At 39.6% G+C, this 10,830-nt stretch overlaps 1 non-coding gene across 1 annotated transcript; it reads left to right on the plus strand.

Annotated features, from left to right (window-relative positions):
* Window positions 1-229: 229 nt before the first annotated feature.
* Window positions 230-301, plus strand: TRNAW-CCA (transfer RNA tryptophan (anticodon CCA)). Its single transcript has one exon. It is a non-coding gene; the product is annotated as a tRNA-Trp (tRNA).
* Window positions 302-10,830: the final 10,529 nt, after the last annotated feature.

Consider the following 10,830-nt stretch of genomic DNA (forward strand, 5'->3'; position numbering starts at 1 on the left):
TTAGTGATTTTTATTACTGTATTTTTGAGTTATTTCCTTAATGGTTGTTCTGGGGTTTACCTTATTAGAACTAGTTTGAGATTTATACTAATTTAATTTCTATGAACTATGGAAATATTACTTCTATTAGATCTGTTCTCTTTCTCCGTTTTTGGTGATATTATTGTTATACTAATTGCACATATAAATGTTACAAATCCAAAATTACATTGTCATAATTATTGGGGCTTCCCTGGTGGCTCAGAGGTTAAAGCGTCTGCCTCCAATGCAGGAGACCCGGGTTCGATCCCTGGGTAGGGAAGATCCCCTGGAGAAGGAAATGGTAAACCACTCCAGTATTCTTGCCTTGAGAATCCCATGGACGGAGAAGCCTTGTAGGCTACAGTCCATGGGGTCGCAGAGAGTCGGACGCGACTGTGCAATTTAGTCTTTTAAAGAAGCTGAGAGGGAAAAATAAGAATAGCAAATGTACACTTTTATCTTTAGTTATATTAATCTTCTTATTTATTGTCACCATATCACTCCATTTTTTCCTATAAATTTGAGTTAGCATATAGAGGCATTTCCTTAGCTCAATACATCTTTGCTATGCTGTGCTGTGCTGTGCTTAGTCATTCAGTCATGTCCAACTCTTTGCAACCCTATGGACTGTAGCCAGCCAGGTTCCTCTGTACATGGGATTTTCCAGGCAAGAATACTACAGTGGGTAGCCATTTCCTTCTGGGGATCTTCCCAACCCAGGGATTAAACTCAGGTGTCCCACATGGCAGGCAGATTCTTTACCATCTGAGCCACCAGGGAAGCCCCAATACATCTTTGCTTCTACTTAATTCTTTTTTCTATTATTGGCAATTATATTCCATTTTTATATGTTATAGGGCCCAAAATACATTATATACATATTATTTTACACAATTATTTTTAAAATCAGTTCAGAGAAGGATAAAAATATGCACTTATACTGTTTTTTTATAATTATATCAACTACCTTTCTCAGTGATCTTTGTTTTTTCGTATGGATTCCAATTAATATCTAGGGCCACTTGCTTTCTGCCTGAAGGACTTCCTTTAAATATTTCTTCTAAAGCAAATCTGCTAGTAGTAAATTCACTCAGACTTTATCTGGGAATGTCTATATGTCTTTATTTCACCTTCATTCCAAAAAATAGTTTTTCTGGATACAGGATTCTTGACATATATATATATTTTTCCCATTGAGCACTTGCCTCCATTGTTTCTAAGTTAGCTGTTAATCTCATTGCATTTCCTTTGTAAGTGACAAGTCACTTTTCTTTTGCTGATTTCAAGCTTTTCTCCTTGTCTTTGGATTTTAGACATGTGTTTACTTGTATATTTTTTGTGTTTATCCTACTTGGAAATCATTGGATGTATAAATTCATGTTTTAAAATAAGTTTCATTAGTTTTCAGCTGTTATTTCTTCAAATATTTTCCTTCTCCTTTCTCTCTCTCCTCTTCTACTGGTATTCCCATTAAAACCATGTTGGTGCACTGAACGCTGCCCCGCATTTCTCTGAGACCACAGGTACTCTGAGACGACAGTGGTTTTGGCATGGCTCTTTCTGATTGTCTCTTCTTGAGCACACCTAGTTGTCAAGTGCCACTAATTGCAGACTGATTGCTTTATTGTTTTCAACAGTGCATTGGTACATAAATTACTACCGAGACTAATCCAATCCAAATTTGGCTCTTTGAAACGCATAGTTCCCAAAGTCAACATGTGAGATTTGAACTGACTCTAGGAAGGCTTTTCCTAGCCATGGCTTTCCCCATATCTTTCTGGAAAGCTACCTGGCCTATAGTTTAGCCTTTACTTCCAAAGAATCTGTGAATCTGACCTTTCACCAAGACTTCCACTGTTTTTGAGAGTGACCTTAGTCTTGAATGGTTGCAAATGACATCTTTGGGGAGGAATTTCGAACTCTCTGTTGTATGGCTTGCTCTTCCTCTTAGGCAAAAATCTCTTAGCCATGTCATTGATGTTATGGATGGGCACAAATAGTACCCTTCTCTCTGAGTCACATTCCACTTCAGGAACTGAGCATTTAGTGGTTGGCAAGTCAGCAGCCCCAGGTCTCACTGGCTCACCTCTCTCAGCATAGAACACCTACCCTCACAACCAAGGAAAGAGCAATCAGGGCTCTAGTATTCTCAGTGGTGCCATGGCCACAGAATAGCCTCCATCCCATGAGTGGTGGTTAGACAGAAGGAGCCTCCAATTCCTAACCACATGCACCAGGAATTTAGCTTCACCAGTAGGTGACTGAAGGCAAGATGAACAGTATTCACTTATTACCTTTCCCCAGAAGGTAGCCCTTCCAACTGGGGGCTTGGCAGAGAGAACCTGTTCATGGCTGTACAAGTTTGGAGCACAGTTTCTGTATCACTGAGCTGGAAGGGAACTCAGGGTTCTTGGCTCAAATACCACAACTTGTAGTTTTTACCAAGTTTCAGTAGATTTCTTGAATAAATGTTTCTTTATCTGCTGTATGCTCTCTGGGCCATTTCCTGAGACCCTAAATGGTTGATTTAAAAAAGTAATTTTTCCCACTGAGTCCAAAAAGCAATTTCTTCATGTCTGGGTCTCCTTTGCTGCCCTACACATAGGATCAGTGGAATAAAGAGAGTGGGATGATTTGAGAGAATAACATTGAAACATACACATTGCCACATGTAAAATAAATAGCCAGTGAGAGTCTGATGTATGATGCAGGGCACCCAAAGCCTATGCTCTGTGACAACCTTGAAGGGATGGGGCAGAGAGGGAGGTGGAGGGAGGGTTCAAGAGGGAGGGGATATATGTATGTCTATTCAATTCATGTTGATGTATGGCAAAAACTATCACAATATTGTAAAGTAATCATCTGACAATTAAAAGAAAAAGAAAAAAACTATTAAAAGGTAATAGATCAAAAGTAATAATAATAATTCTTACCAGTTTCTGTGGGGAGGAGATCTGTGAAACTCCTCCCACTGTCATGCCAGAAGTAGAAATCTCTTCCAAAGGAAGCTTTTAAAACAGAAGTCAGACCATGCTATTCCTCTTAGAATCCTCCAAAGAACTTCCCTTCTCCCTTAGAAGAAAAGCTAAAGTCCCTACAATGGCCTATCAGACCCTGTGACCTGCCTCCCTCTTCCAAACTCTCTGACATCATTTTGTACTTCTCTCTCTTCCTGTTTACATTGTTCTAGCTACTCTTGCCTCCTTACTGTCATCAAACACAGCAGCAAACTTCTGCTACCAGGCTAAACACTTGCTGTTCCATCTTCCCAGACACTCTCCCCTTAGATGGCCACAAGGCCAATCCCCTCATCTCCTTCAAGCAATTACTCATATAATCACCTTCTCAATGAAAGCTACCTTGCTTACTCTATTTAATATTATAAAACACTCCTGATCCTTTCAGCATCCCCAAACCCTTTATTGAAAAAAATATGTACATTTAACTTTTAATGTGTTATACAATGTGTAAATAAATTAAGTTTATTGTTTTTATTGTTAGTCTCCTTCAGTAGCAGTGTTAGCATCAAGAAGGCACAGATATTTCTCTCTTTTATTCACCAGTACCTTCCTATCGTCTAAAACATCTAGTGCCTATTACTAGCAAATACTGAATAAATATTTGTTAAACAAGTATTGATTTTATGAAATAGTAGAGTCAGGATTTGATCAAGAGATTATGCTTTTAATCATGAACCTATGCTAGGATCACTTTCAGCTATTTAAATAAAACTCTTGGGCCGAAACAATATTTCACAAACGTGTATCAGTCGGGTGAGTTCTTACTGTTTATTTTAAAGATGCTTGGAGAGCTTCAGGTGACTGATGTCATTGGCAGGCATCTCTGGAGAAATACAAACTATAATGTCTAGGAAATAAAAAGGAGAGAAGTTGGGGGCAAACTTTAGAGTCAACTAACAGAATGATCATCTATATAACCATGGAAGATGAGACTTTAATCTATTTTGCTTTTTAATTGATTTTTACTTGATGTTTGAATTTGTTCCCAAAGAACTTCTTAGTAATAAATTCAGATATCAGATCGTTAACAAGGCTTCCAGTTGATAAGGATTCGTTTGGACAGCTTTTTGTAAACCATCGCCATTTGTTAGTTTAAAATTTCATGGCAGATCTCATTATAAGAAAGCATAAACTGAGATCCAGTACTGGACTTGGGAATGGAAAGGAAGGTTGGCATTTGTTTTATGCAAGTGGACCTTACTCTGGATGTCTGCTAAAATAAAACTCATGGGTTGAACTCACATTTTTACAAATATTTGCCAGCATAATAAGTTCTTGGAGCAAAAAGAAGTATAATTTTCCAGGTCATCTCTGAAAAGAAAAATATCAACTCTGCCCTCAGGGTTTTTCCTTTTTGTTTCTCAAATATTATGATCTGTATTTCTGCAAAGATGCCTGCCAATGACTTCAGTCACCTGAAATTCTGTAAGCACTTTGAAAATGAACACAAAAGAACTCATTTGGGGGCATATGACAATCCACTTTCTTCCTTCTTGGTTGCACAGCTTGTGTTTCTGTCTAAAGCTTCTCTGCCCATTTCCCTCTATCTCTGGAGCATAGACCTTTGTGAACCTCTGTGTCCTTGAGAATTCTACTTTCCTATCGATTTGTGCAAATTCTGATAGCTATTCTTCACATTGCCTAAAGACACCAGCCAGCTGCATTAACCTTTACTGTTTGTAGCCTTTTAGCCTAGATCTGTGTTCCTCAACCCTGGATGCATATTAGAATAACCTAGAGAATTTTTTTTTTTTTAATGCTAATACCCAGATTCTACCCTTAGGTTCTGACTCAGCTTTGTAATGCGGACTGGTACTGTTACAGTTTAAAAACTTCTTGGTGGATTTTAAGCTCAGCCAGAAATGAAACCCATTAAGTCTAAGAAATTTAGCCTTCCTGGGTCCTAATTTCCAATAAAAATATTAGAAATTACCTTTACCGTTCATATTTATACTTTATCTTAGTATAACTTAAATTTTTAGTATAACTTGATTTAATAATTTTCATTTTGAAGTCATTAATGGACTGGCTTCAGTCTTCTAGACACTAAATTTTGCTACTGATAAGGAGTTGAACTTACCTCCCACCCTCATGTAGCTTTGGGTATAATTATAATATAAAGGACAAGATGGACTCTGAACAAGAAATCACAAGAGCATAGAGTGATCACAGTAGTCACTGACTCCTTAGGAAAGATGATTGTGCCTCACTCCATCACTAGAACCTCAGTGTAACGAGAGATGTATTAATAAGTGTATATTGGGTATTTGAGTGACAAGCCTATGGTTTTTCCAGTGGTCATATATGGATGTGAGAGTTGGACTGTGAAGAAAGCTGAGCACTGAAGAATTTATGCTTTTGAACTGTGGTGTTGGAGAAGGCTCTTGAGAGTCCCTTGGACTGCAAGGAGATCCAACCAGTACATTCTAAAGGAGATCAGTCCTGGGTGTTCATTGGAAGGACTGATGCTGAGGCTGAAACTCCAATACTTTGGCCACCTCATGAGAAGAGTTGACTCATTGGAAAAGACTCTGATACTGGGAGGGATTGGGGGCAGGAGGAGAAGGGGACAACAGAGGATGAGATAGCTGGATGGCATCACCGACTCTATGGACAAGTTTGAGTGAACTCCAGGAGTTGGTGATGGACAGGGAGGCCTGGTGTGCTGTGATTCATGGGGTCGCAACTGAGCGACTGAACTAACTAACTAACTAAGACACAAAACTATTGAGTGGAATATTAAAAAATGTGTTTCATTTAATAAACTCCCTCTTACAATGACAATACATTAGCAAAGATTCTTGCACACCTTGGTATGAAGTGCTTTAATGAGACCTTCAGTTCTCATCAGTCATCTACTTACTCAAGCGCTGACTTGTATAAAAAGGATGGTGGGACATCTGACTCCCTTAGAGATATTTGCCTTTAGGGATCTGTGGATTAACAGATCAAGAAATGTCCGGAAGGTAAAGTAAAAGAAGTAAGAGGTAAGAGGGGAGTTTTCTCCAGGTGTGTCCCTCTGTGTGGGCCTTGATTTGCCAAGCTTAGAATCTCTGCACTGTTACTTAGAATGTTCTCATCTCTATCCTTGTGTGACTGGTCCTACTTGTCATTCAGATCTCAGCTGAAGTTGTTGTTGTTTAGTCTCTCAGTCACGTCCAACTCTTTGAGACCCCATCAACTGTAGCATGCCAGGCTCCTCTGTCCATGGGATTTTCCAGGCAAGAATACTGGAGCAGGTTGCCATTTCCTTCTCTACTCAGCTTAAGTATCACTGTATAAAAATGTAAGCTGGAATTTGTTTTGATTAGGCATGGTAAGAATTGCATACATAGAAATGATTACTATGAGGAAATAAGGTTTTTATACTCAGAGGTCCCTAGAAACAGAACGCGTAGCACACAGGTCCACACGGGGAAGCACTGAAACAGAAAGGAAACAGAAAGGACAAGAGGAAAGCATGGTCCTGAGCCTTTATTGTGGTTTTCATGGGGAGGAATGAGCAAAGCAGTATAAGCCCCCAAGTAAGTTTAGGATAGGATAGTTTGAACAATTGTCCTAGTAGTCTGGCACCAGTCTTGGGTAATTTGGGGAAGGGAATAGTGTCCTGCACCGCAGAAGCCTGATAAGAGGAGGTGATGGAGGCGTGAACTCAGGTTTTCATAGCAAAGCATGCCCCCTGGGGAATCATCTGCTATCTGCAGGATTAGCTCAGGGTGGGGCAGTCTCTCCAGGATTAGAAAGGCCCCAAGATCACATCATAAAACACAGAAAATGGAAAACATGAATATCCTAATCACCTCCTCAAAGAGGCTTTCCCTGATCTCCCCAGGTAAAGCAATTAGCAGACACATTCTATCTCCGCACTCCACTTTAATTCCCCCAAAATACTCCTTCTCTGATATTTTTCTATTTCCATAATGGCTTATTTACTCTCTTCTCCCATTGTAAGAATAAAAACATTGTTCATCTTGTTTATTTATTTACCTTCAGTATTTAAATCAGGAATACATGTAAACATTCAATAAATATTTGTTGAATTAAATGCATGCTTTCCTCTCTTCTACTTCATGTCATTACAGGTGCTGTGAGAATCAGCACAAAGTTTAACACCTTAACTATGGATTTTTCTCTTTCTAAAACCTTCAGAACATTGTTCCTAGAAAACCACAAAGGTCAATGGTGTAAGAACATGAGGAGAGGAAATGGGGCAGAAAGGTTCTCAGCTCACAGAGACCTATGAGTCCACTGACGATAAAGGAAAAGAGGGCTGGTAACAGGAGGAAGGTAGGCAGCCTGTGCAGTATCACTTGAAATTTTTTATTTGGAGTTTAACTTCATTCATTCTTGTTTATGCAAAAACTCCATACTGCTTACCTACATGTCAGGAAATAAAATATTCTCTAATTTCCCTAGAAAGGAACGTCATTAAGTCTTTTCTCTGTGTACTCTGTGCTGGGTCTGAAAGAATACTGTTGGGGTCTCACATCTGGAGAAAGAAATGAAGGAGCTAAGGTAGTCCAAGGAAGCACAGAATGTATTCAAAGACATTTAGACACTTGTACATGTCAAAAGATGGAGCCTATTATACAGAGTAAAGTAAATCAGAAAAAGAAAAACAAATATGGTTTATTAATGCATATAAATGGAATCTAGAAAGATGGTACTGACGAACTTATTTGCAGGGTAGCAATGGAGATGCAGACATACAGAATAGATTTGTGGACCCAGGAGGGGAAGGAGAGTGTGGGATGAATGGAGAGTAGCATGGAAATATATACATTACCATGTGTGAAACAGCCAATGGGAGTCTGCTGTGTGACACAGGGAGCAATTCTGTGACAATCTAGAGGGGTGAGATGGGGTGGGAGGTGGGAGGGAGGTTCAGAGGAATGAGACATATGTATACTCATGGCTGGTTCATGATGATGTATGGCAGAAATCAACACAATATTGTAAAGCAATTATCCTTCAATTAAAAATAAAATAAATTTTTGAAAAAAATGGTCAATAAATGGACTCAGTATGGAAAATTTGAGGCTTCTGAGTTTTACTTCCTCCACGTAGAACTTTCAACGTATGTATTTATTGAATGAGTGATTATGAGAGAAGAAAAACAGATCTGACCAGCAGAAAATCCCGATGGAGTTAAATGCCTTCAACTTCGTTAAAGATTATTAGGATTAATGCTGTGAAACACAGCGGTTCAGTTTCTCTTGTTTGTTTTCAGTGGTAAAGAAGTTGATGATTAAGAAATCCCAGAAATTGTTTAAGGCTTTCAGCACATTCATGGTTAATCTTAAAATAACATAAATGATTTTAGTCAGTGACTTTACATTCTGCAGCTAGAGAAATCGGTTTAAATTCCCTGGGGACTGAAGGAAGTATAGTTATGGTTGATACGTTTAGCTCAGTTTAGATTTTTTTTTTTAAATGATTGGCTGCATAACAGATGTCCACAAAAATGAGAGCCAAACAACAGTTTTACAAATATCAGTAATACAAAGAGAGTAGAGGGGAGAAAAAAGAGAAGCCTTAGTTTATAAACACAGCCAGCCCAGATGAATGGCCTCAAAGGGACTCACTCTAGTCAAGATATACAGATTTGCTCCTAATAGAACCCGGGGACATCGGATGCAGGCCTCTGATGCATGAGCTGGTGTGTCTTTATTTGCATATTAAATACATAAATAACCAGCAGTGCAAGGAAGAGATACAGGGGCAAATGGAAACACGACATTCAAAGGGCATATTCATCTAGTTAAAAACTAGTTGGATCACAACCAGATTCACAGCACATACAAAGATTCATCTGTTTGTCCCGGGGTCTGAATCTAAAACAAAAGCCATGCACAGTCCTCACCTGACTGAGGCAGCCCACGGAACACAACTTGCAGATCACTTGTGTCACTTGTGTGACATTCTTTGATCACTTGTGTGACTCTCACCTTCACGCTCAGAGAACAGAACTGACGCAGGTCAGGTTGATTCAGCTAAAGTTAGGAAGCATATGTTATTATAACATTAACTGTGCCATGGTATATAAAGAATGAACTAGACATGGTATTGTTAAAAGAATTTATTTACCCTTTAAAGGGGATGGGAGACAGATGGATAGTGAAATTCTATATAAAGTGACAAGTTAAGAGATCCAGGTTTGTACAGAATGCTGGGGAGCCCAGGAGTGTAACAGAGAAGCAGAAAGAAGGTTCCCTAGTAGTCAGCTGCAAGGAGCAGAAATTCAATCTGAGACACCTTAATTTTCTGTGCCCACCTTGATGGTGGGGAAGGTGTGAAGAGATTTGTTAGTTCACTCTGTGCTTGGCTTCTATGTCAGTATCTTGCTCCCTTTAACATCAGTAACCTGGTACTGGATGGCCTACTTTATGACTAACTCAGAAATTCCATGGAAACTGACTCCTAGAAACTTCTCAGAACTCCACGCAGGATCTGCCACGGGGCTACACAGCACTTTTCCCCCATTCACATTTTAGGGGAGTCCTTGTTTGGGCCCCTGCCTCCAGCTGCTCTTAACAAGAGACTGGGCTCTGGCATTTCTGTTAGACAGGCAAGTGAGAAGTTTTCTTCTTTGTTTATAAAAATCAAACAGGGTCAAGTTTTTTTGTTTTGTTTTTGAATATGTATGTATTTATTTATTTGGCTGTGCTGGAACTTAGTTGTGGCATGCAGGATCTAATTCTCTGACCAGGGATTGAAACTGGGCCTCTTGCATTGGAAGCATGGAGTCTTAGCCACTGGACCACCAGGAAAGTCCCAGGGTCGAGGTTTTATAACAACGTTTATTCACTCAAAGTTCAACCAACATTAATTGAGCCAAGTCTTGTGTGAGCCAATTCTGGTATGGTGGCAGGTGGGGGGCAAGTTTCCCCACAATAGACAAACAAGCAATTCTCAGTGAGTGTCCTACAATTCAACTAAATTCTGACACTGGCTTCTTGGAGGTAGTGTCAGATTCTCCAGCTTAAGGGTTCAATCCTATAAAACTGTCCCCCACAAACAACTATAGAACAGAGCTCCCAATGACCCCCTTCTTCGAGTTCCATTGATTTGCTAGGGCAGATCGCAGAACTCAGAGAAACATATTACTTCCTAGATTATGGTTTTATTATAAAAGCATACAACTCAGGAACAATCCAGATGGAAGAGATGCCCAAGGCAAGGTATGTGGGAAGGAGTGTGCAGCTTCTACTCCCTTCTCCCAATTCTCCACGTGTTCACCAACCCAGAAACTCTCAGAACGATTGAACTCAAATCTCCAGCACATCCTTCCTCCCCCATGATCAAGGGGTGGGGCTGAAAGGTCTAACCCTCTAATCACATGATTAGCCCCCCTGGCAACCAGCCCGCATCCTAGGTGCTTTCCAGAGCTCACTCAGTACCATAACAAAAGACAATTGTTATTGCTCTCAGCACTTAGGAAATTTCAATGGTTTTAGGAGCCCTATGCCAGAGCCTGTACAAAGACCAAATATCTATCTCTTATTATAAATCACAATATCACAGAAGTAGATACAGTGCACACAGGACACAGAAGTTCTGTCCTCTGGGGAGGACTTGGAGGGAGGCAGTCTTGCCTGGTGGTTCAGGTTAGACACTGGAACCAGACTGTCTAGGCCTGAATTCTGGTTCCCTCTCGGTAACGTTAGTTAAGTTACTTTATTTCTCTTAATCTCAGTTTCTTTTTAAAAGAAATTAAAAATTTAATAAAATGGGAATGATAATAGTGCCTATCTCATAAGATGACTATAAAGATTTTTAAATTAATCAA

The sequence above is a fragment of the Bubalus kerabau genome, chromosome 1 (assembly GCF_029407905.1).
Source record: "Bubalus kerabau isolate K-KA32 ecotype Philippines breed swamp buffalo chromosome 1, PCC_UOA_SB_1v2, whole genome shotgun sequence".
Classification (NCBI taxonomy): domain Eukaryota; kingdom Metazoa; phylum Chordata; class Mammalia; order Artiodactyla; family Bovidae; genus Bubalus; species Bubalus kerabau.